The sequence below is a fragment of the Sarcophilus harrisii genome, chromosome 6 (genome assembly GCF_902635505.1).
Source record: "Sarcophilus harrisii chromosome 6, mSarHar1.11, whole genome shotgun sequence".
NCBI lineage: Eukaryota > Metazoa > Chordata > Mammalia > Dasyuromorphia > Dasyuridae > Sarcophilus > Sarcophilus harrisii.
The window spans coordinates 254,039,499-254,064,474 of NC_045431.1; the positions used below are offsets into that span (position 1 = coordinate 254,039,499).

The 24,976-nt window shown below is 33.9% G+C and overlaps 1 pseudogene; it reads right to left on the reverse strand.

Moving 5' to 3' along the window:
* Positions 1-2,339: 2,339 nt before the first annotated feature.
* Positions 2,340-23,229, reverse strand: LOC116420118 (annotated as a pseudogene).
* Positions 23,230-24,976: the final 1,747 nt, after the last annotated feature.

Genomic DNA, 24,976 nt, shown 5'->3' on the forward strand with positions numbered 1-24,976 from the left:
AAAATTGTAGACATATTCAATTTATGGTGAAACTTCTCCCACCTCATTGAAAAGGGAGAAGGGAAAATTGAAAAGGGAAGGAATAAGCTAAGTGGAAGGGAATAGGAAAACAGTGAGGGAAAGGAGTAAGATAGGGGAGGAACTCTAAGCTGGGGGTAGGGATACTAAAAGGGAGGGCTGTGAGAAGCAAGTGATGCTCACAAGTTTATATACGGGAAGGGATAAGGAGGAAGGAAGGGAGAAAAGTATAAACAGGGGTTAACAAGATGGCATGTAATAGCAAACTGGTAGTTTTAACCCTAAATGTGAATGAGGGTAAACTGCCCCATAGAGAGGAAGTGGTTAGAGAATGAATTAAAAGCCTTAATCCTACAATATGTTGTTTACAGGAAACACAGCTGAAGCAGGAAGATACACACAGTAAAGGTAAAAGGTTGTAGCAGAATCTACCATGCTTCAGGTGAAGTAAAAAGCAGGGTAGCTATCCTGATCTCAGATCAAGCAAAAGCAAAAATTGATCTAATTAAAAGAGATATGAAGGGCACTATATCTTGCTAAAGGGTAGCATAGATAATCAAGCAATATCAATATTAAACATATATGCACCAAGTAGTGTAGCATTTAAATTCTTAAAAGAGAAATTAAGAGAGCTGCAAGAAGAAATAGACAGCAAAAGTATAATATTGGGTGATCTCAACCTTGCATCCTGAGAATTAGATAAATCAAACCATAAAATAAATAAGAAAGAATTAATAGAATACTAGAAAAGTTAGATATGATAGATCTTTGGAGAAAATGAAATGGACACAGAAAGGAATACACTTTCTTCTCAGCAGCTCATGGAACCTATACAAAAATAGACCATATATTAGGACATAAAAACATCAAACTCAAATGCAGGAAGGCAGAAATAGTAAATGCATCTTTTTCAGACCATGATGCAGTGAAAATTACACTCAACAGAAAACAAGGGGAAATGGACCAAAAATTAATTGAAACTAAATAATCTCATACTAAAGAATGATTGGGTAAAACAGTAAATTGTACACATAATTAATCACTTCACCCAAGAAAATGACAATAATGAGACATCATACCAAAATGTGTAGGATACAGCCAAAGCGGTAATAAAGGGAAATTTTATATCACTAGAGGCCTACTTGCATAAAATATAAAAAGAGAAGGTCAATGAATTGGGTTTGCAACTAAAATGCTAGAAAAGGAACAAATTAAAAATCCCCAGTCAAACACTAAACTTGAAATTCTAAAAATGAAATGAGAGATTGATAACATTGAAAGTAAAAAAGCTATTGAATTAATTAATAAAACTAAGAGTTGGTTCTATGAAAACAACAAAATAGATAAACCCTTAGCAAATCTGATTTAAAAAGGAGAGAGGAAAATCAAATTGTTAGTCTTAAAATGAAAAGGGAGAACTCTGCCACTAATGAAGAGGAAATTAGAGCAATAATTAGAAGTTACTTTGACCAACTTTATGCCAATCAATTCAACAAGTTAAATGAAATGGAAGAATACCTTCAAAAATATAGCTTGCCCAGATTAACAGAGGAAGAAGTAAATATCCTAAACAGTCCCATCTTAGAAAAAGAAATAGAACAGGCTATTAGCCAACTCCCTGAGAAAAATCCCTGGACCAGATGGATTTACATGTGAATTCGACCAAACATTCAAAGAACAATTAACTCCAATGTTATATAGACTATTTGAAAAAATAGGGAATGAAGGTCTCCTACCAATTTCCTTTTATGACACAGATATGGTACTGATACCTAAACTAGGTAGGTTGAAAACAGAGAAAGAAAATTATCGACCAATCTCCCTAATGAATATTGATGCTAAAATCTTAAATAAAATGTTAGCAAAAACATTACAGAAAACCATCCCCAGGATAATACATTATGACAAGTAATTTTTATACCCAGAATGCAGGGCTGGTTCAATAGTAGGAAAACTATTAACAGAAAGAACACTGGGAAATGAATGTAAACTGTGTGCATTTTTGTTTCTCTTACTGTTTTGTTTTGTTTTTTTTTTTACCTTCTGAATCCAACTCTTCCTTTACAACAAGACAACAGTTTGGTTCTGCACACATATATTGTATCTAGAAAATACTGTGACATATTTAACATGTGTAGAACTGCTTGCCATCTGGGGAGGGGTGGAGGGAGGGAGGGGTCAAGTTGGAACAGAAGTGAGTGCAAGGGATAATTTTGTAAAAATTACCCAGTCAGGGTTCTTTCAATAAAAAGTTATAATTATTATTTTAAAAAGTTTTGAACTGAGATCTTAGAATTCATTTTTGGTTTGAAATTTCCTAGTTAAAATGTCTCTGTTCTGAATTTTAATGAATGAGGATAAGAAATTTTTTCTTTTGAAAATATTACAACTGAGGATCTGTGAATCACTACTGATTAAAACAAAAGGACTTAATGTTGAGTAAAATGAACTAAAAAACGCAGACATATGTATAATCCACTGGCTTGTATCTTTAAATTTTTCCATTACAATAACAAAGATGGAACTAACTGAATAAAAGCATACAAAGGAAATCATGAGCAACAAGATTACTTTAGTGGCTCTGGTTTCTGGGGAGGCAATAGGGTTGAAGCTAGTGCTATGAAGGTGTTGGACTTGCCATCTGTGTCTAAACAAAACAAGCACCATGTAGCCACTGGAAATGGCCATGAAGCCTAGAAATACCGAATCATAAAGTGTCTTCCACATAACAAGATTGGAAGTTGTTATGGCATGCCAGTCTATTGAACAGTATCCAAGGTTCTTCTTAAGGTGACTGAATGTGTTGTTCCCAGGGCCACTCACATGTAGAGGCACAACTACATCTACCAACAAATTGAGTACCCACATGAACACACAGGATGGAACAATGTATTTTGGGGCATTGGCTTTGAGCTTGGCCCATTTGGGGTTGTAGGAACTGATGGTGATGGCCTGGAAAGCACTCAGGAGACAGGTATTGCAAAGTGAAAGTCCCTGGAAACTCTCTGCAGGTAAACAATGATTTTGCATTCAGTGTCACTCAGGAAAAGTTTCTGGATACACATTTGGATTGCTGTGGGAACTCCCCTGAAAAGAATCATTAGAATATAGGAAAGGAACAAATTAACAAAAATCGTATCTATTGGTCTTATCCTTTGACCAGTGATTAAATTAAAGCCATACAAGAAAAGGAGTAAACCATTCCCAAAGACTCAATTATAATCTGAAGCATATGTAAAATGCAGAAGATATCATCCTTAGACTGCATTCTTTATTCCCGAGGACAGAATGATATTCAGATCCAAAGTGACCTGGGAATGAAGAGAGAATTTTCTGTTATAAAACCGGGAGTTCAAAATCATATTCTGCACATTTCTTACCAATGAGTTGATCTGCATTACTCCTTAGTTATTATAGAAATAGAAAGTTTTAGAAAATATTGTATTCCCACTAGTTTTCTATTTTTTTTACTTTCTTGATGCAAGTATTCTTATCTGGAGGTATTGTAATTTTTTTTGTAAATAGGATTTTTAATTCTATTTTCTGTCTCATGTGTTTATGTATTTCTTTGATTGTATATTTATGTAAATATATTTGCCTTTAGTTTAGAATGGCATTGATATTTCATAAATCACATAAAACTAGACTCATATGTTCAGATCATTTTTATAGAAAAAGTTAGTAAAATTTTTTTTTAATATTTATTTTTAAAAGTAAAATGTAAAATAGGAAAAGGAGAACACCTTGCCATGTACACAATAGAACACAAGAAAGGATTTATAATATCAAGCAATAAATTTTCTTATCAAGAAAATCTATATAATATGTATGACACATGTTCAGAAATAACTGTCTTTTCTCTACCTATAGTAGTTTTTTTGGTTTATTTTCTGCTGTGTACTTTTTAATTTTATTTCTCCCTTTTCTTCCCTTTCTTTCTTCAATCCCTGAAGAAAAGTGCAGTTTAAATATATATAAAGACATATGTGTGTGAGTGTGTATATATATATATATATATATATATATATGTATATATATAAAGGCATATGTATGTGTGTATATATATATATATATATATATATATATATATATATATATATATACATATATATATAAGTATTTTTATACGTAGTCAATATTTTTATTCCATGACCTCTTTGTCATATATCAGGAGAGCTCAATGGCATTCTTGAAAATCAAAGACACTCATGGTAGCAGGTTTATGCTTTATATGCAATTTGAAAATGGATATTTCTGAGGGTGAAAAACACTCCCTTTGAGACAGCTTACTTTTAAGATAGGGAACACTGGGTGCATAAAGAAAACTATTTAAACTTGGCTGGAGCCTCAGATTTTGATTGACCCTTATTGTACATATAATTTTTACAGAGAAAAATTAAAATGAACAGAAAACTAAAGGACTTGCTCAGTAGACACACACACCAAAACTGCAGTAGTGTGACCAGAAATTAGATCTTGCATCTCAGAGTTAAAATTAACTATTTTCATTTTACCAAACCAAATGAACAGCCACACTACTTCTACTGTTAATACTTTTCAAAGTATTCTTTCTTTCTCTCTGTTGGTCTCCACCTTTCTAATCTGTCTGTCTGTCTCTGTCTCTGTCTGTCTCTCTCTGCATCTCTCATTCTCTTTGTGTATGTCTGTCTGCCTCTCAGTCTCTCTGTTTCTCTGTGTGCTTAGAAAGTCTTAATTTCTTTTGCCATTGGTTGTTGACATTTCTGTTTATTGAACTTGATGACAATTTATTGTATGGCATGCCAGTCTATATAATAGTATCCCAATTTCTTAAAGTGATTAGGGGTCTATCCTAGGACCAGTCACATATAGAGGCACAAACACATTTATCAGCAAATTGAGTAGCTATATGAAGATAAAGGATGGAACAATGCACCTCAGGTCTTTGATTTTGTTACCCATTTAGGGGTGTTGGACAGATGGTGAGGGCCTGGAAGAATTAAGGCAGCAGCTATTGCAAAGTGAAGTCCTCAGGACACTCTTTGCAGATAAATAAGGATTTTGCATTCAATGTCACTCAGGAAAATTTTTTATGGATACATACTTGGATAACAAATGGAACTCCCTGAAGAGAATCATTGGAAAATGGGAAAGAAACAATTTAATGAAAATCACATTAATAGATCTTATCCTTTCACTAGTGATTAAACAAAAGCCATACAAGGAAAGGAGTAAACCATTCCCACAGACTCCAATTATTATTATAAATCAGGAATTCAAATCAGATTTTACATATCTCTTACCAATGAGGTGAGCTTCAGTATTACTTGGTTATGTCCAAAAAATAGAATTTTAGAAAATATTTTACTCACAGAGTTTTTTTTTTTATTTTCTCAAGTTTTCTCATTTTGGTGCATTGTAAAATGATTTTATCTGTAGGTGGGAATTTTTTAATTCTATATCATATTTATAGTCTTTGTGTATTTGTATATTCAATTGTGTGTTTGCATAAATCTGTATGCCTCATTTTTTTTAGAATGGTATTAATACCTCATAGATTATCTAAATACTGAAGACTGATATAATCAGATTCTTACAGAAAGAAAACATTATACAATACGATCAAAATTGCTTTTATAAGTTAGCTCAAAATAGCTTCAATAGAGGAGAGATCCTGTTACCTCGTTAATTCTATGATTCTTATGACTATATTCTGGACAGTAAATCAATTGCCTATATTCTGATTCTCATGAGAAAGTCCAAGAGGTGATCTATCATTTTAGTGTTACAAGAAAAAAGGCTTTTTTTTATTTTTATTGGTAGGAGAGTGAAGCAATTATAAAATAAGCTTTGGACAAGAGTAATTGGGAAATAATTTTATGTTTTCTTATGTGTTCTCACACAGAGACATACGTTCATATGCACATAACTTTTAAAAGATATTGACTAATGCCTCTTTTCAAATGTTGGTTTCTTCAAAGCTTCATGCGCAGTTTTTGCCAGTAAGATGTGGAGCAGAGAGCTTTGGATTGGGGTGCAAGAGATAAATGGAGTGCAACTCTCTTTGCTGCTCCCTAATACTATGATGAAAAGCATGTCACTCAATTTCAATACGTTTCAGACCTCTATCAGTAACATGTGCATCATATAGTTAGTGTATAACTTTTCTAAAAGGATCAAATGATATCATATATAAAAAGGATTTGATGTACTTCCCACTTTTCATTTATTTCTGTAGGGATACATGCAGAATCATAAAAAACATAATTAATAAATGAAAACTCAGAATTTTTTTGAGATCAGCATTCACAAATTTCTATTTAGACACTATATAATGTTGATCCCCTGGTTCTTTCTGATATTCAGCAAATACTTGTACTTTCACTATTCCTTGATTTTTAGATTTTAATGGGCTCCTCATTTTAACCAATACATCTTTCTGTGTTCTTTTCCTATTTCAGTATCTGCCTCATCCAAATTGATAATTAGCCTAAAAGACTATAGGATGAGTCATTTCTTGGCATAAATTGTTTCCTGGACAAACATAGCCCAATATGATTATTTTAAGGACCAGTTCTCTCTCCTTAAATATGTAGTCCAAGCTCTTTCATGATATATGTTTTTATTGGCACATTCAATGTCTGAAAAACATTTAAACAAAATGTAGCATCAGGATGAATAAAATCATACCATAGTAACTTCAGAGATTCTTAAATGTTTACTGGTCTTGAATTTGTATCAACCATTTTGTCTGGAAATAAGATAAAGCAATGGTTTTCCTCAAAGGCATAAGAGAAATTTTGCTGTGATAATGGAATGAAAATTAAAGAAATACAGAATCTTTCATTCATCTTTGGAAACCTTTGCTTTGATTCAGATGGCTCCTAGGCAAAATAGTGCTTACAGTTAGTCCATATGGCCAAAAATTAAATACATCTAGCTTCAACTATGTTTAATGACTGTGTGTCCCCACTCACAACCCATAGACATACATTTGACTGTAAACTAAGAAGTAGTTCAACAAGTGAGTTAGCTAGTAGTTCATTAGATTAATCATTAGTCTTGCAGTCAAAGTTTCTGAGTTCATATCTAGCCTTAGTTTTACTACATCTGGGTCACTAAGGAATTTTTATCCTGCTTGCTTTAGTTCCTCATTTTAATTAGAGCTACAGATGGAAATAGCAAACCACTCTACTATTTTTGCCAAGAAACCCCCAAATGGCATCAAAAAGATTTGCATATGGATGAAACACATCCACAACTCAAAGTCAAGCAAAAATTAATAAAATAACTCAAAACCTTTCCAGGGTGTCTTAATAATCTCCACAAAAGGAATTGTTCTGACTTATAAAATGTGTTGGCCAAATAAATCTGCATGACTATGTTGTCAAAGGTGGGAACTTTTAATATTTACTAAGGACACAGCTTTCTGACCAAGAAACTAAGAACAAGCTCTTATAGAAATGGACATGCAATCCCTGATAGCTTAAATAAATGACTTGATTTCAAAGATGACATAGATTTAATTTTGGAGAGAAACTGAGAAACCTTATAAAAACCATTATGGTGGGTTTTAGAGTAAATATTTAGATGTATAAATAGAATAAAGTATCTTGCATAGTCATTAACCTTATCAGGCCATAGGGAAGAGAATGAAAGAAATAATTATAGAATGCTTTGCTAAGAAATCCATAATTATCACTCCCATTAAAGTCTATGAGTTATTCCTTCTCAAAGGAAATATTACTGTCTTCTCATTGACAAAACACTTAGTTTTACGTATTTATTTCAATATCTATGACTAATCAACAATTATTTTTGTTGATCATTTTTCTAGATTAAATTTTTTAATTGAGATTTTTTTCTTTTTTTTTTAATAGCCTTTTATTTACAGGTTATATGCATGGGTAACTTTACAGCATTAACAATTGCCAAACCTCTTGTTCCAATTTTCACCTCTTATCCCCACCCCTCCCCCAGATCGCATGGATGACCAGTAGATGTTAAATATATTAAAATATAAATTAGATACACAATAAGTATACATGACCAAACCGTTATTTTGCTGTACAAAAGAATCAGACTCTGAAATATTGTATTTTTGTTGATCATTAAGATTTGCAGCATTATTGGGCTCAAAGAAATTAACAAATCATTTAGATAAATTTTGCACAAGAAATCCTTACTGAGAAACACAATGTATCAAGTGTTTTTAAAGACTATTTTATGTCATCAATACGGTAATCATTATACAAATACATAAGTTTTGAACTATGAAAAACACTAGGAGTGCTTTTATTATCTATATTTAACACTTGAGAAAACTGAGACAGACAGAACTGAATGATATTGAGTATGGTTATGTAGATAATAAATCTCTGAAGTAAAGTTTGAAATCATGCCTTTCTAACTCCAGACAGAAAGTACTATCCAAGATATTCCTACATATAAAATGGTTAAATTCTGTTGATTATTTTCTAGTATTCTTATCTTGTTAAATATTTTCTCTATAATTCAATTTCCAATTAAAAATACTTATATTATTATATACATTTATATTGTATGTATTTTATATATAAGGTATTGATTAATTATATAAATATGTATTTATGTGTAGAAGATAAATATTTAATATATATTTGTGCATTGTATAGATATTGATTATATCTATTCATATTTATTCCACCTTCTAGATTTTAGTACCTTTAGCATTATGAACATTATTAATACATTTATGCTCACCACTGTAGAAATTGAAGTTGAAAGTATATACACTGAATTGAAATCAGATAAGATACCTGCTATTTTAAAAGTCTATCCATAGTATAAAAAGAATGCTAAAAGGAGGAAGTTGATGTGCACAATATAAAACTAATCTCCAAATTTGTTATATATGAAATTTGTTAGTTATATGAATAAAGAAAGGTAAGAAGTTTAGGAAAATTCCTCTGTGTTAATTTTTTTTTAACACTGATGCATCTTGAAAACATCAGTCACAAATCCATAGTAAAACTGCTTTTAAAAGCTTGAGTAGAATTATTGTCAGTAGGATGATGTTATTAGTTCATGAAGCAAGATTATGTTTGAGCACAAAGACTTGCATTTTGTTGGAACATTTGACTACAGACAACTTGTAGTAAATGCATGAATATTGTCAGACTTGTGAAATTGGGAAATAAATCATGAATTACTGAAATTATTAATAATAACTCTCTTTGTTGAAATCACAGCAAATATCTTTCAATTATTTCAACATTTAGGTAAATTGTAAGATCTTTTAATAAAATACATTGTAAATATATGCTACATGAAGTTAAATCTATCAAATATATTGATAGGAGAAATATTCAAACTAGATAGGTTCAATCTGAGATTCAATGAAAATAATGGAGAAATAATAACCTGTATGCTTGATGAATTTATTTAAATTATTTAAATAAGAGGACCACTTTTGCAAAATGATAACAAAGAATTGAACTTGAGGTTTCTCAGCAAAGTAATTACACGTGAAACACAATAATTGCATGAATTTTTAGGCCTAGTCATAATATAAATGAAAATACTCTGAATCTAGTTATGAAATACATGTAAAATATTTTAAAACATTCACGACAAACTAAAAACCAGTTTATAAAGCCTGAAACCCATCCTGTTACCCTGTCAGAAACAGAGGACTATGAAAAGGAATTTCTTAAGGATAGCAGACAAATGTAAAGAGGAACACAGTCTGAAAAGAAGGGACCACTTCAGGCAGGAGCATTGGTGCTCCAACATAAATTAACGAGTCTATAAGAATACATAGGAAAACAATAAACTTTAGCCACATTGATCAGCAGCCCACACAGAAATGAAAGAAATAACTTATGCATTTATTTAGGTATAGCATACAAATATATTTGAATATATAATAAATCCAGGTATAGCAGAGTGAGAAAAATTTGGAAGAAAAGAAGGCAGTAAAGACTAAATGAAGTAAAGAAGGAAATTAGAAGGAAGGAAGCATTTAGAAAATACCAGCAATGTGTGAGGCAATTAGCTAAGTCACAAAATCCTAAGAATTGCATGCATTGTTATTCCTAATAAACAATTATATACAATATATGCACATATTATACATTATACAATTATGCAATTCCTTTATATAATATAAATATAAATTATACATTATATAATGTATACTATACAATTATATGATTATACAATTACACACAAGGGAGATGAGAATCAATGACTAGGCTAGGTAACATAACTATCAGGTGTTTGAAACTGAATCAGTGTTCAAGTTTCCTGACTCACAGATCTAGAATTCTATCTATTGAATCATTTAGTGCACTGGGGAGGAGAGAAAAAGAGCCTGGCAGAGAAGAGAAAAGAAAAATTGAGGGAAAACTTATAAGAGACAAATATACAGTTTCTAAATTATTGTCTATATTATTGATATTATTAATAATAGTATAATTATAAAATTATATAAAATAATAAATAAGTACTTAAGAAATGTATTTTCTATAAGAATTTAAAGTTATTTAACCTGACCTTATAACCTATCATTTAATTAAAAGATGGTTTAATTTCAATTAGAATAACAATATCAAATGCTATCCCACTTATCTGTCATGCAGGATACAGTCCTTATTTCTGTCAGAAAATTATCTGTGCCCCTCAAATCCTATGCTTCTAATATGAGAGACCTTCCCACTTATTATGATTCATGCTGCAGAAGACACTTTGAGGCCTTAAGACAGAGAGATAACTGGGTTTTCCTGTTAGTAAAAAGTAAATTTTAAAATGCAGGAAGACACTAAACTTTAGATTAACCATCAGTATTACAGTGGCAGAAGTTAGATTCCCAGAAGAAAAAGCCAGAAAACAACTTTGATGGTTGGAAGATTGCATTGAAAACATCTTTCAGTTGATCAGGAAAAGTACATTGAAATCAAACAGGCACTAAAGGCCATCCAGGGAACAGAAAAGCACAGTAGCTACCTAGCAGTCAGAGAACAAGTGCATTGAAATACATCCTCAGTAAAACATAAGCTGTTTTAACTTTGAAAAATTCCTAAGTGTCTCTGGATCTCAGTTCCCACACCTATAAAATGGGGCTTTAGATCAACTTCTCTGAATTGTTTTCTGTTCTAATCTCTAAGTCTGAGATCCTGGCAGAGAGAGAGACAGAGAGACAGAGAGAGACACGTGAGCGAGAGAAACAGATAGACAGAGATAGAGACAGATAAACAGAGACAGAGACAGAGAGAGAGGAGAAAAGAGAGAGAGAGAGAGAGAGAGAGAGAGAGAGAGAGAGAGAGAGAGAGAGAGAGAGGAGAGGGAGAGGGATAGAGAGAGATCAGACTGTGAAGCATCCACTTGAACCGACCAAAGATAAAGGGCTTGAAACCCTGAGAGCAGCCAGGCCCCTAAAATCAAGAGTGCTCAGTCACTCTGAGCTTGCCGAGTGAGGTGGGTATTCAGTCTGAATCTATTCAGTCTGAATCGCAGATCAGAACCTTCTGCAGGTCTTAGGTTGAACTGAGACCCAAAAGTTACAGTGCCTTTCCTGATTAAAAGAGAAAGAGAATAATCAGGATGTAATTTTCTCCCCAAATGACTCACTGCAGAATCTCTAAGCCTCTGAATCATAACCACTGAGTGCTGCCCTTAGCCTGGGTGGGACCACATGAGGGGAGGGACAAAAACAGAGGTACCAAAAAGTGCCAAAGAAAAGCTATGTCCCTGCTGTAATCTAAAAAAGACAAACCCCTATTGATGCTTCATCTGCAAGGTCTCTTCTGCATCCCAAACACTGAGAGAAATAAAACATTTTGGCTTAGCTGTACCAGATCTAAAATTATATTATAGAGCAGCAGTTACCAAAACCATTTGGTATTGGCTAAGGAATAGATTAGTCGATCAGTGGAGTAGGTTAGGTTCAAGGACAAAACAGTCAACAACTATAGCAACCTAGTCTTTGACAAACCCAAAGACCCCAGCTTTTGGGATAAGAACTTACTGTTTGACAAAAATTGCTGGGAAAATTGGAAACTAATATGGCAGAAACTAGGCATTGATCCACACTTAACACGTACACCAACCGTTACATGACCTAGGCATAAAGAATGAAATTATTAATAAATTAGAGGAACACAGGATAGTTTACCTCTCAGAACTGTGGAAGGGGAAGGACTTTATGACCAAAGAAAAACTAGAGATCATTACTGATCACAAAATAGAAAATTTTGACTATACTAAACTGAAAGTTTTTGCACAAACAAAACTAATGCAGACAAGATTAGAAGGAAGCAATAAACTTGGAAAATATTTTTACAGTCAAAGGTTCTGCATAAAGGCCTCATTTCCAAAATATATAGAGAATTATCTCTAATTTATAAAAATCAAGCCATTCTCCAATTGAAATATGGTCAAAGGATATGAACAGACAATTCTCAGATGAAGAAATTGAAACTATTTCTAGTCATATGGAAAGATGCTCCAAGTCATTATTAATCAGAGAAATGCAAATTAAGACAATTCTAAGATACCACTACACACCTGTCAGATTGGCTAAGATGACAGGAAAAATAATGACGATTGTTGAGGGGATCGGAAAACTGGGACATTGATGCATTGTTGGTGGAGTTGTGAACGAATCCAACCATTTTGGAGAGTAGTTTGAACTATGCTCAAAAAGTTATCAAACTGTGCATACCCTTTGATCCAGCAGTGTTACTACTGGGCTTATATCCCAAAGAGATTATAAAGAAGGGAAAGGGACCTGTATGTGCATGAATGTTTGTGGCAGCCCTTTTGTAGTGGCTAAAACTGAAACTGAATGGATGTCCATCAGTTGGAGAATGGTTGAATAAATTGTGGTATATGAAAATTATGGAATATTACTGTTCTGTAAGAAATGACCAACAGGATAATTTCAGAAAGGCCTGAGAGACTTACACTGAACTGATGCTGAGTGAAATGAGCAGGACCACAGATCATTAAATACTTCAACAATAATACTATATGATGACCAGTTCTGATGGACCTGGGCATCCTCAGCAAGGAGATCAACCAAATCATTTCCAATGGAGCAGTAATGAACTGAACTAGCTACCCAGAGAAAGAACTCTGGGAGATGACTAAAACCATTACATTGAATTCCTAATCCCTATATTTATGCCCAGCTGCAATTTTGATTTCCTTCACAAGCTAATTGTACAATATTTCAGAGTCTGATTCTTTTTGTACAGCAAAATAACGGTTTGGTCATGTATACTTATTGTGTATCTAATTTATATTTTAATATATTTAACATCTAAACTGGTCATCCTGCCATCTGGGGAGGGGTGGAGGGTAAGAGGTGAAAATTGGAACAAGAGGTTTGGCAATTGTTAATGCTGTAAAATTACCCTATACATATAACCTGTAAATAAAAGGTTATTTAATAAAAAATAAAAATAAAAGGATTAGATTATGTAATTCCAAGTCATTTTTATTTTATTTTCCCTGGCTCTTTATTACATGCAATTTTTTTGTATCATGATCTGCATAAAATGCATTTATTAAAAAAGAAAGAAAGAAATAAACCTTTTTCCTTGATGAGATTTCTGGGAATCTGGTCTCTGTGACAAAGATGTAAAGTTCCTCACCAGTCTGATCTGTGCTGTCAAAGCAGTGGGTAGAGTTGGGTGCAGTTGTGTATGTGATGAGAGTGTGTGCTTGTGTAAGTGTGTATATATGTGTTCGTGAGGATGGTCAGTCCTGGACTTATTGACACAGTCTTTGCTGAGCTCATCTCCCCAAGAACTCTAATTATCTTGTCACCTGAAAAACACCAGTTTGCAGAAGGAATTTGTCATGTGTCTGAAAAAGAAACATCCCTTTATCTCAGCTAAAAATCCCCAGCAGCGATTAAAAGTGAGTAATTATAATCTCTAAAGGAACAGCTCCTTCCAGTTGTGAGAGAACTTTTTCCTCTGCCTTATATTATAAAGGAGGCAACAAATATAGTGCTCTCTGAGCACCAGGATGTGAGGGTCTCAGAGCCTAAAATCTAGAGATATTTGTGATTTTTTTTCTACAGCAAACTCTAATTGATTCCTCTTTTAAAAAGAATTATAATTAATTATGGTAGCTCATTGTAGTGACATATCTTGTGATACTCATCACAATCATATGAAATTAGCATTTTTATTATCTGTAAATAGAAAATAATGTTCTAATTTTTACAAGTTTGTTTTAAAAACTACATGATGCATTAAGGGAATTGTAGTAATAGGGTTAGGATAGTAATGTCATGTTGGAAATAGATATGTGAAAAATTCAGAATGGCCATTCTCTTTCCAAAAGGAAATTTTATTTAGAAGTAGAGTTTACAGACCAAAATAAGTGGCAAAAAGTAGGCACTAAGAACGGCAATATGAAATAGACAGAGTTGGAAGACTATAAGTTAGATTAACCAGAGTTAGCCAGAGTAAGGAGAATTATACCATTAGAAGGAAGGCACTATGAGGGAGAGGAGACCATAGTTATGGAAAGAATTTAGCAAAGGTCTTTATCATAACCAGAACTTTTACAAGGGAATTAGAGCCTTAGGAGTTTCTCATAAACAAAGGTGTGAACTCAAGAGAGGGAATAAAAGAGAGAGGAAGTGTCAGGGGCCTCAAATATAGAGTGATCAAGGAATCAAATAGAAGGCACCTGGTAAACCCAGTCCCAGACCTGTCCAAAAATATGCTAAACAGTATCTCAAAAATATTCACAGATGTTTGACTAATAAAGAGTTCCTCCTCATAATCACTTTATCCAACCAAATACTATTGTTGGAATTGGTTGTAATTCATATAGCTAGCTTGCCTTTTTTCCTCACAGGGGAACATCATCAATTCACATCCATGGGATTGGTTAAATTGTGTATATTTCTGTGTGTATAAGTTGTCTTTGTTTAGTTTGTTTTTAAGATGTGGAAACATAATACTAGGCAACTGTGTACAGTAGGTAAATAATGATAAGCCAAAGGCCAGATAGAAGAATTAGACAATTTATCTTGTACTCTGTTCAAGTCTGTCAGTATCATAGTTAGAAAAAGACAACTGAAAGAGCTCAATAATCCAGGGTTTGGAAAAAATGATATTAATGTATGAACTCAGATTTCTTAACTTACAAAAGTTTACTATGTCCATATCACCTGGCTGTTTGTTGCATCCCTGGGTTACAGAGGATTTTATAGCCCTCTCTGAATTACCCCTGTCTTTACTTTAGCTGGTTTTAGCTAAACCAGTTATGGATGGATAATGCAACTCTACCAGGATTTCATATCCATGACATATAAAGTTCCATGTATAAAAGCCTCCATCATACTGTTCCCTGAATAAAACCATCTATAAAATTGCTTATTCCATTCAAAAAGGGAAAGTTGAAGTATGATGTGAATTAAATCAAGAGCAATAGGTTTCATGAAGGAATTGTTCCCAATGGATCATTTTGACAGCACAATGAGAAAAAGTATCTAGCATTAGTAGAGAAAGACCTGTTTGATTAAAATGGAACCTTTCATTGGAAATCCTGGAGTCACTAGCACTAGCTATTGATCTTCAGATATGGTAGAACATGGAACGAAGAAGATATTGGCTCTGAGCAACAAGGAGTTGGAAGGCAACCACTAGTTTGCAAACTTTATTGCCACAAGCTGTTGCCATTATTGCAAGATGTCTCTACTGAGCTCAATTTTTTTTAACCTTTGTTCTCTTGCCTTATGATTGAAGAAGGAACAAATCTTCTCTCCATTATGCACCAGATAAGCTGGTGAGTATGTTTATAAAAGATTATATTTGAATTTTTATGTCTGCTCAAGCTGTTTTGTTTTTTTTCAAGTTTCTGGATTTCCTCTGACTTAAAGCACCTGTTCTGGTGTGAGAGTACTCTTTTGTTAATGGTATCCTCCTCCTGTCTTGTGTTTAATTTTTCTCATCTTGTTTCTTTCTATAAGAAGTAAAAGAGGGAGAAGTTGTCCTTCTCCTTTGGGAAATCAGTTACTCTCTGTGGGCTCTCAGTGCATTCCCTGCCTAGATATTTGCTGTATATCTATATGCTAATTACCCTATTTCACGTTCACTTGAAGGAGAAATGATGATTGGTAACCAACAGTTTGGGGACAACCTGACCTCTCTCCTTCTTAATCCTAATTTTCAAACATTAAGTCTCTTGAAGGACATTGTGAATAATGAAACTGGATAAATTTTCTTTTCAAGACCCCACCATGATGGAAGCTACGCTACTCTGCTCAAGCATAGGTGATGTGTCTTTTGTTCACAATGAGGACCAAAATGAAAACACTATGTCAGAACAGAGGTAAAATATATCAGATTGTAGCTTTTCAGACCAATAAGAGATGCCACAATCCAGATACAAATAATCCTTATGACTAGTTGAGGTGGCTTCCCTAACTTCAAGCATCTCACATTTCTTCCGAGCTAATTCCATTCTGCTTTGCTCATAGAACACAGTGCCATCTCTGATGAGAGAACATGCTAGGCAATCCTGTGCCAGTGTCCCCTAGGACATCCAATCAAGTCTAAGTTTGTTTAGAGAGGCCTTGAGAGTATCTTTATATTTTTCTGACCATCTTGTCAGTGCTTTCCCAAGCTTCCCAGTGCTTGAGAGTGTGATTTCTCCCAAAAATACTCTTTTTGGCAAGCATACACTTGGCATTTAAACAACAAAGCCAGTCAAATGAAGTTGTGCTATATGCAATAGAGTTTGACCATTTGGCAGTTTAGTTCGGATAAGGACTTTAGTGTCTGGTATTTACGATGTCAACTGATCTTCAGAGCCTTCCTTAAGGCAATTGGAATGGAAGTGATTCAGCTTCCTGGAATGGTATTGTTTACTGTTCAGGTTTTACCTCCATAGAACAATTAGGTCAGCACAGTGGCTCTGTAGAACTTAAATTTGGACCTCACTCTAATATTTTTCCTCTTCCATGCTGTGTCTGGACTAGCTCTCTGGAGGACCTCGGTACCAGCTCGAGTCCTTGATCTTAGAAGAGGACTGATGAGGCAAGACTTACGTGGATGCTCAAACATGAAGCCCATTTATTCCAAAGTCTGTCAGCCTTATATACCCTAAAACCCTTATAAAACCATAGCATACTGCTCATGCACTAACTATATACTGCATATGCAGGACCACAAAAACAACTTGTTACTGTGTCTAGATTTCTCTTTGCCACTTGGTATCACTCTGCTTTAATTACAACACAGATTGTCACTACCCCTACTTCTCAGGAAGGTTGAGAACCCTTAGATGGGATGCCAAACCAGACATTGTCAGCAGGTTCCCTCTAGGCTGAAGGGTCTTATACCTCACCCAGAGTTCCTCCGCTGTCTATGGCTTCCACACTTCCACACTTTCCTTGAGAGGCTCCCAAACATTGAGCTCGCTCCAGCAATGTGTGTGACAACCTCATTATCAATGTGTACATCTCTACATAGTAATCTGAATTTTATAACTCTTCAATGTTTCATTCCATGTATGTGAGCCTATACTCTTTTAGCGAAATCTGCCATTCTGGGCTTCGTCACTCAACTTCCTTATTTACCTTAATCATTATAGAGTTGAAAGATGATTTCTGAAATAATGCTCAAGCTACTTTCTACTTTTATAAGTTGTACAAAAATGCTTGTAACAGCCCTTTTGTCGTGGCAAGGAGCTGGAAACTGAGTGGAAGCTGATCTGTTGGGAAATGGATAACTAAGTTATGAATGTTCTATAAGAAATTATCAATAGGACGATTTCAGAGAGCCTGGAAAGAACTGGTGCTAATTGATGTGAGTAGAACCAAGAAAACATTGTACACAGTAACAACAAGATTATACAATGATCAAGTCTGATGGATGTGCCTTTTTCCAGCTACAAGGTGATTCAGGCCTCTTCCAATTGTCTTGTGATGAAGAGAGTCATCAGAATCCAGAAAAGAGTCCTGTGGGGACTGAGTGTGGATCATCACATAGTATTTTCACTTTCTTGTGATTTTTGCTGGCATTTTGTTTTCTTTCTCATTTTTTTTGATCTGATTTTTTGTGCAGCTAGATGACTTTGGAAATGTTCATAGAATTGCACACATTTCACATAAATTGGCTTACTTCTTGTCTAAGGGAAGGTTTGGAACACAAGATTTTAAAAGTATAAATGTTTAAAACTATCTTTACATGAATTTTGAAAATAAAAGCTATTGTTTCAAAAACCTCTAAGAAAATAATATGTGTAGAACATTTTGAGAACCTTTAAGTGCTACAAAGATGCCAGATATTAGATATTGTTGTAACTGGTGATAATTTTATTATACATAATTATATATCATGTAGTATTATTGTATACTATAGAATATATACATAGATATTAAAATCATTTTTCTGGATAAAAATTTATGTTTATCTTTTACTTTGAAATTTCATAGTTCAAATGGGTTCCTTATGAGTTTTTAATGTGTGCAGATGAGGTTTTATCCTTTTGAAAATATAGCAATTGAGGAATTGTGAATGACTATTGATTAAAACAAAAGGACTGATTATAGAGTAACATGAAGTCAAAAATATAGGCATATGTATAACCCACTGACTTGTATCTTTAACATGTTCCATTACAATTAGGAAAATGGAACCAAATGAATAAAAGCATACAAAGATAATCATGAGCAAAAGGATGACTTTAGTAGCTCTGGTTTCTGCAGTGGCAATAGGATTGAGACTAGTGCTTTGAAGGTGTTGGTCTTGCCAGTGGTGTCTGAACAAAACAAACACCATGTACCCACTGGAAATGGCCATGACTCCCAAAAATACCATGTCATAAAGGGTCTTCCAGATAAGTGCTTTTGAGGTAGAAACAGCACACCAGTCTATAGAACAATATCCTAGGTTGTTCTTAAGGTTATTGAGTGTGTCATTCCTAAGACCAGTCACATGTAGAGGCACAAACATATCTACCAACAAATTGAATACTCACATGAAGACAAAGGATGGAACAAGGGACTCTGGTGCTTTGGCTTTCAGCACTTCCCTTTTGCGGCTGTTGGAACTGAGTTGCCTAGAAGACACTGGGGAGGCAGGTATCGTAAAGTGAAAGTACTTGGGACACTCTCTGAAGATAAACAATGATTTTCATTCAGTGTCATTCAGGAAAATTTTCTGGATATGAACTTGCATTGCAATTGGAACTCCTCTAAAAAGAATCATTTCAATATGAGAAAGGAACAAATTAACAAATTAATAAAAGTTTGCATCAATATGTTTTATCCTGTGACCAGTAATCAAATTATAGCCATACAAACAAAGAAATAAACCATTCCCAAAGACTCCAATAATAATCTGAAGTATATGTAAAATGCAGAGGATATCATTGTTACTTTGCATTCCTTATTCTCTTGATCAGAATCTATATTTAGATCCAAAGTGACTTGGGAAGGAAGAGAGAGGTGTCTGTTATAAAACCAGAACTTCAAAAACCGATGCTGCACATATCTTGTCAATGACACAAGGTTCGGTATTTCTTAGTTATTACAGAAATACAGTTTTATGAAATATTTTACTCGCACCAATTTTTTTTTAACTTTCTTAAAGATGCAAGTCTTCTTATTTTGAGACATTAAAATGGCTTTATTTTTGAATAGGGATTTTAATTCTGTTTTATATCTGTGTTTATTTGTTTCTATATTTGATTATTTGCTTACATAAATATATAAGCCTTATTTTTGAATGGCATCGATATTTTATAGATCAGCTAAAAACTGAAGACTGATAGGATCAAATCTGTTATTACAGAAAAATTTAATAAATATATGTTACTTTATATTTACAATTTAAATGCAAAGTAGGAAAAAAACTTTCCTGTGCATAATAAAACATAAGAAAAGATTCAAAATATAAAGCAATAAATTTCCCTTATGTTGAAAGTCTTTATAATATATACTACATTGTGTTCAGAGCTGACCTTCTTTTCTTTGCATCTCATAGTTTTTTTTTCACTATGTGCTGTTTTACTTTATTTTCCCCATTTCTTCCCCTTCCTCCTTCTCCCTCCAAAGAAACCTATACTATAAAATATATATGTATATTGTTTGTAAAATTCATATACATGCATATGAATATATATGCAAACACACATACACATATAAATATACATATACATGCATATACATAGATATCTATAACTATGTACAGATAGATAGATAGACAGACAGATAGATAGATGAATCTGTATAAGACTACAATGCTTGTTTGTGCCTCTATATCTCTGAAGGTGGATAACATCATCTTTCACAAATTCAAGTGTTTCCAGTTTTCTAAATCTAAACTTACTCATCATTTGTTGTTTTATCCATTTCCCTATAATACCTTCTTTAATTTTGTATGAAGCTATGATGGATTTGTCAGGCAAAATCAACACGATTTAGGCAGGGTTAATGATATACCTGCTCTTGTTTGGGTTATATATCATTAAGGAACAATGTTTTGGGTATTTTCTATACTTGTTAAATCAAATATTTATGACCCTCCTTGGGCCACTTGTGATTGCAAAGAAAATACATTTACTTTCAGTAGTAGGTTACTGTAATTTTAAGACTCATAAATTCTTTTACTTTAATTATCCTGTTGCCTTTACTATGGGCACATCTATGACCCAGAGAAATATTCACAAACACAACTGTCACTAATGTAAAACTGTCGCTAGGAATCTTCCCAGAATATACTTTAAGTATTCCAAAAGGCATACAGTTCTTAAGGCAGACTGTAAGAAGTGAAGAGTCTTCCAAATAAGGGAAAAATAAACATGCTCCCAAGAGAAAGTGTTAGAAAAACAGCTTACTCAAAGACAGTTATCCATCTCATACATCCTTTGTATATACTCCTTACTGACAACATAATCAGCTTTGGGCCAATCCAGAAAATAAGCTTGGGCAACAACTGCTTTTATAGGATAGCTCAAAATAGCTTCAAAGAAGGTGAGCTCCTGATACCTCCTCAATTCTGTGGTTCCTTATGACTACGTACTGGACAGTAAATCAACTGCCTGCTTTCTGATTATGGTGGGAAACTCATACACTGATATAGCAGCTTAATTTTATAGGAAACAGGGCTCCTTTGAAAATTAATGTTGGTAGGAGAGTAAAAGAATTAGAAAGAAATTTTGGACAAGACTAATTAGGAAGGACTTTTATGTTGTCTAATGTGTTCACACACAGAGACATGCAAATATGCACAATTTTTTAAAGATACTGACCAATATCTCTTCACAACTATTGATTTCTTTAAAGCTCCATTCATAATTTATATGCCAGTAAGGTGTGGGGCAGAGAGCTTTGAATTGGGGTACAAGAAATAAATGGATTTAACAACTCTTTGCTGCCCCTAATAGCATGAGTACTAACATATCACTTAATCTCTATATGTTTCAATCCCACATCAGTAACATGAGCATCATACAGTTAGCTTATATATTTTCTGTAAGGATAATATGGTATATTTAAAAGGACTTCAGAACACCTGTTGTGCTGTTCACTTTTCATTTATTTCTGTAGGGATCCATGCAGAATCCTAAAAACAATTATACCAAATGAATACAAGTTCAGTAATTTTTGAGAGCGTTCACAACCTTCTATTCAGATACAATACAGTGATGATTCCTGGCTCTTCCTGACTTTCAGCAAATATTTATTCTGTGATTACGGTTTGCTGACAACAATCCTTGGTAGGATACAGTGGCTTTCTTCTTGAATTTAATACATTTCTGATATTGACAAGTGAGCTTCTATAGTTTAGTCTATATCTCTCATGGGCTCCTCATCTTAACCAATAAATCTTTCTGAGTTCTTTTCCTACTTCAGTACCTGCCTCGTCCAGATGGATAATTAGAACATACTAATATAGTAGAAGATATTTTGTGGCATAAATTGTTGCCTTGACAAACATTGCCCAATATGATTACTTCAAGGGCCTGTTCTCTCTCCTTATATTTAACAGACCAGGTTCTTGCCTGATAAATGTTCATATCAGTACAATGAATTTCTGAATTAAACAAAATGCAACACCATAAAGCAGAAAATCATAGCATAGTCACTTCAGAGATTCTTAACTTTTTATTGCTTTTCAATGTAACAATTTTTTTGTCTGAATATAACCTAAAGCAATGGTTTTCCTAAAGGCATAACAGAAATTTTTCTGTGACAGAAGAATGAAAGATAAAGAGATAATCTGATGCACATGGATCATAGGAAAACACTGCTTACATCGAGGCCACATGACCAAAAATTAAACATATCTAGATCAATCTTGGCCAGAAGAATGTTAATACAGTTTATAAGTTATTGTTGATATTGCTTTTGTAATTTAATAATATTTGCATTGTCATAAAATTATGTCAAATAATTGAAGAAAGGTACATTTCCTAATAAATTGATGGTGGTAAATACGAGCTCATGGCCAAAAATTAATTTCAAAATTGTTATCATCATAATGTGAAGAAGAAAATCTAAAACTATATTGGACTTCTGTGCATTGTAGGATACATTCCTGTTTCTGTCAGATAAATTTCTGTGCCCCCAAAGTCCATTTCTTCTAATTTGAATGTCCTTGCCACTTTACCATTATTCATGGGCATCCAAGGTACCTGAGGCATTTAAGAAGAGAAATAACTGCTTTTTCCAGTTAGTAAAAAATACATTTTAAAATGTAGGGAATCAGGGTAGCTAGATGGCTCATTGGATAGAGAAGTGGCCCTGAAGTCCTGAGGCCCTGAGTTTAAATCCAACCTCAGACATTTAATACTAGCTTTGTGACCCTGGGCAAGTCATTTAACCCCACTTGCTTCAGCACACAAAAATGTAGGAAGTCATTGATTTTAAATTAAACACGATTACTAAAGTGATAGAAGTTAGATTCCTATAAAAGAATAAAGAAAAGGAAAGACAGGAAGAAAGGAAGAAAATCAATCAGTGAAAGCTACATTGAAATCAAACAGGCACAAAAGACAATCAGGGAGCAGAAGAGGACAGGAGAAGGAGCTATATAGCAGGCAGAGAGCCGAAGCACTGAAATGCATCCCCAATAACTTCCTTTCACTGTGAAAAAATCACTCAGTTCCCTTGGTCTCAGTTACCTCACCTGTAAAATGGGTGTTTTTGGTCAACTTCTCAGACTTCCTTTATGTTCTATAATGCTCTGGCACAGAAAAACTGATGTGAATGTGGAGTTTTTGTTGAACAATCCCACAGGACATCCCAGCCTGGAATCCACATTATTTCCAGTCCAGCCGCCTGTGTGAGGGAAGAAGGATAGAGGTCACTGGGGAGAGGCCTGAAGCAGCCAGGAGTCTAAGCCCAGAATGCTCTGCCAAAGCACCTTCAGATAGGCTCTAAACTTGTACAGCTCACAGTGACGTTTCCACACATTAAGCCTGAATCAGAGGTCAGAGCCTTCTCCATCTCCTGGATTGAGCTCAGACTCAAAAGTTTCCTGATAAAATGAGAAAGGAACAATCAGGTTGTTGTTTTCTCCCAGGAGTGTTTCAGTGCAGAATCTGCCAGCATCTGCATCATAACCAGCTGAGCACTGCATCTCCATCCACTCTCTTTAGCCTGGTCAGAACCACTTAAGGGGAGATAAAAACAGAGGTACCCCAAGACTGCTGAAAAAAGCTAATATGTCCCTGCTGTGATCTAAAAGGGAATAATCCCTACTCTGGCTCCATCTGCAATGTCTCTTCTGCATCCTAAGTACTGAAAATATAACAATTTTCCCTAAATGAGATTTCTAGGAATCTGATCTCTGGGACAAAAGATGTAAGTTACTTACCAGTCTGATCTGTGCTGCCAAAGAAGTGGCTACAGTTGTGAGTGTGTGTGGTGTGTGTGTGTGTGTATGTGCCTGTGCAACTGTACATGTGTGCTGTGGGGATGGTCAGAACTGGCGTTATAAGCACAGCCTTTTCTGAGTTTATTTCAACCAAGAACGCAATTACTGTCACCTCAAAAACAAAAGTTGACAGAAGGAATCTGCTGTGTCATGACATCCCTTTATCTCAAGTAAAAAGCCCAGCACTTATTAAAAGTGACTAATTAGAAGTTCTAAAGGAGCAACACTTTACATTATAGAAAGAATTTTTTTTCCTTAATCATATGAAAGGAAGAAATACAGAGAGGGAATTCTGTGCATTCCTATGCCAGGGAACAATTTCCTGAAATATAGAGATCTACAAAAAAAAAAAAACCTCATCAATTCTATTTTTTTCTGAAAATAATTATAATTAATTGAACACTTTATTGTAGAGACAAATCTTTTGATACTCAAAGTAGATTTGTGAATTTTGTATTACTATGATTTATTGATAGAATATGATGATGATATATTTTAGGAGTTTGTTTTAAAAAAATCTATGTAACACATTGAGAGAAAAGTAGAGTCATTTAAATTTTATGTTTCCTCTGTGAGTATTTTTTGGTGTATTTTGTTTTTAATATTCAGAAACATGCTTATAGACATGAGTTTTTATTAGAAATATAAGGATAAATCAAAAGTTAAACTAATTTAGGAGAATTAGTCTTTCTAACCTGTACTCTTTATTAGTCTGTCTATACTGTAGTTAGAAAAACATGACTAAAAGAACTTGCATGACATGATCCAGGACTTGGAGGATAAAATAAATAATACTTTCTACTTGAAGTCAGGTTTCTTGAATTAAATAAAGTCCTCTATTCCCGCTATCACCTGGTTGTCTGATGATTGACTAAAATTTTCTCAATTTTATTTTGAATTCTTTCTATCTTTGCTTTGCCTGGATTTAATTGATCCAAAAGCCTGGCTAGTAATTGAACTCTATCCTCCTATAGAAAACTCCCAGCGTCTAGGCTCTATGATAATACTTTTTTTAATAAGATAAAGTTGAAATAAAGATTAAGTTCAATTCTGAGCAAGAGGCCTCATGAAGAAATGGGACCCAA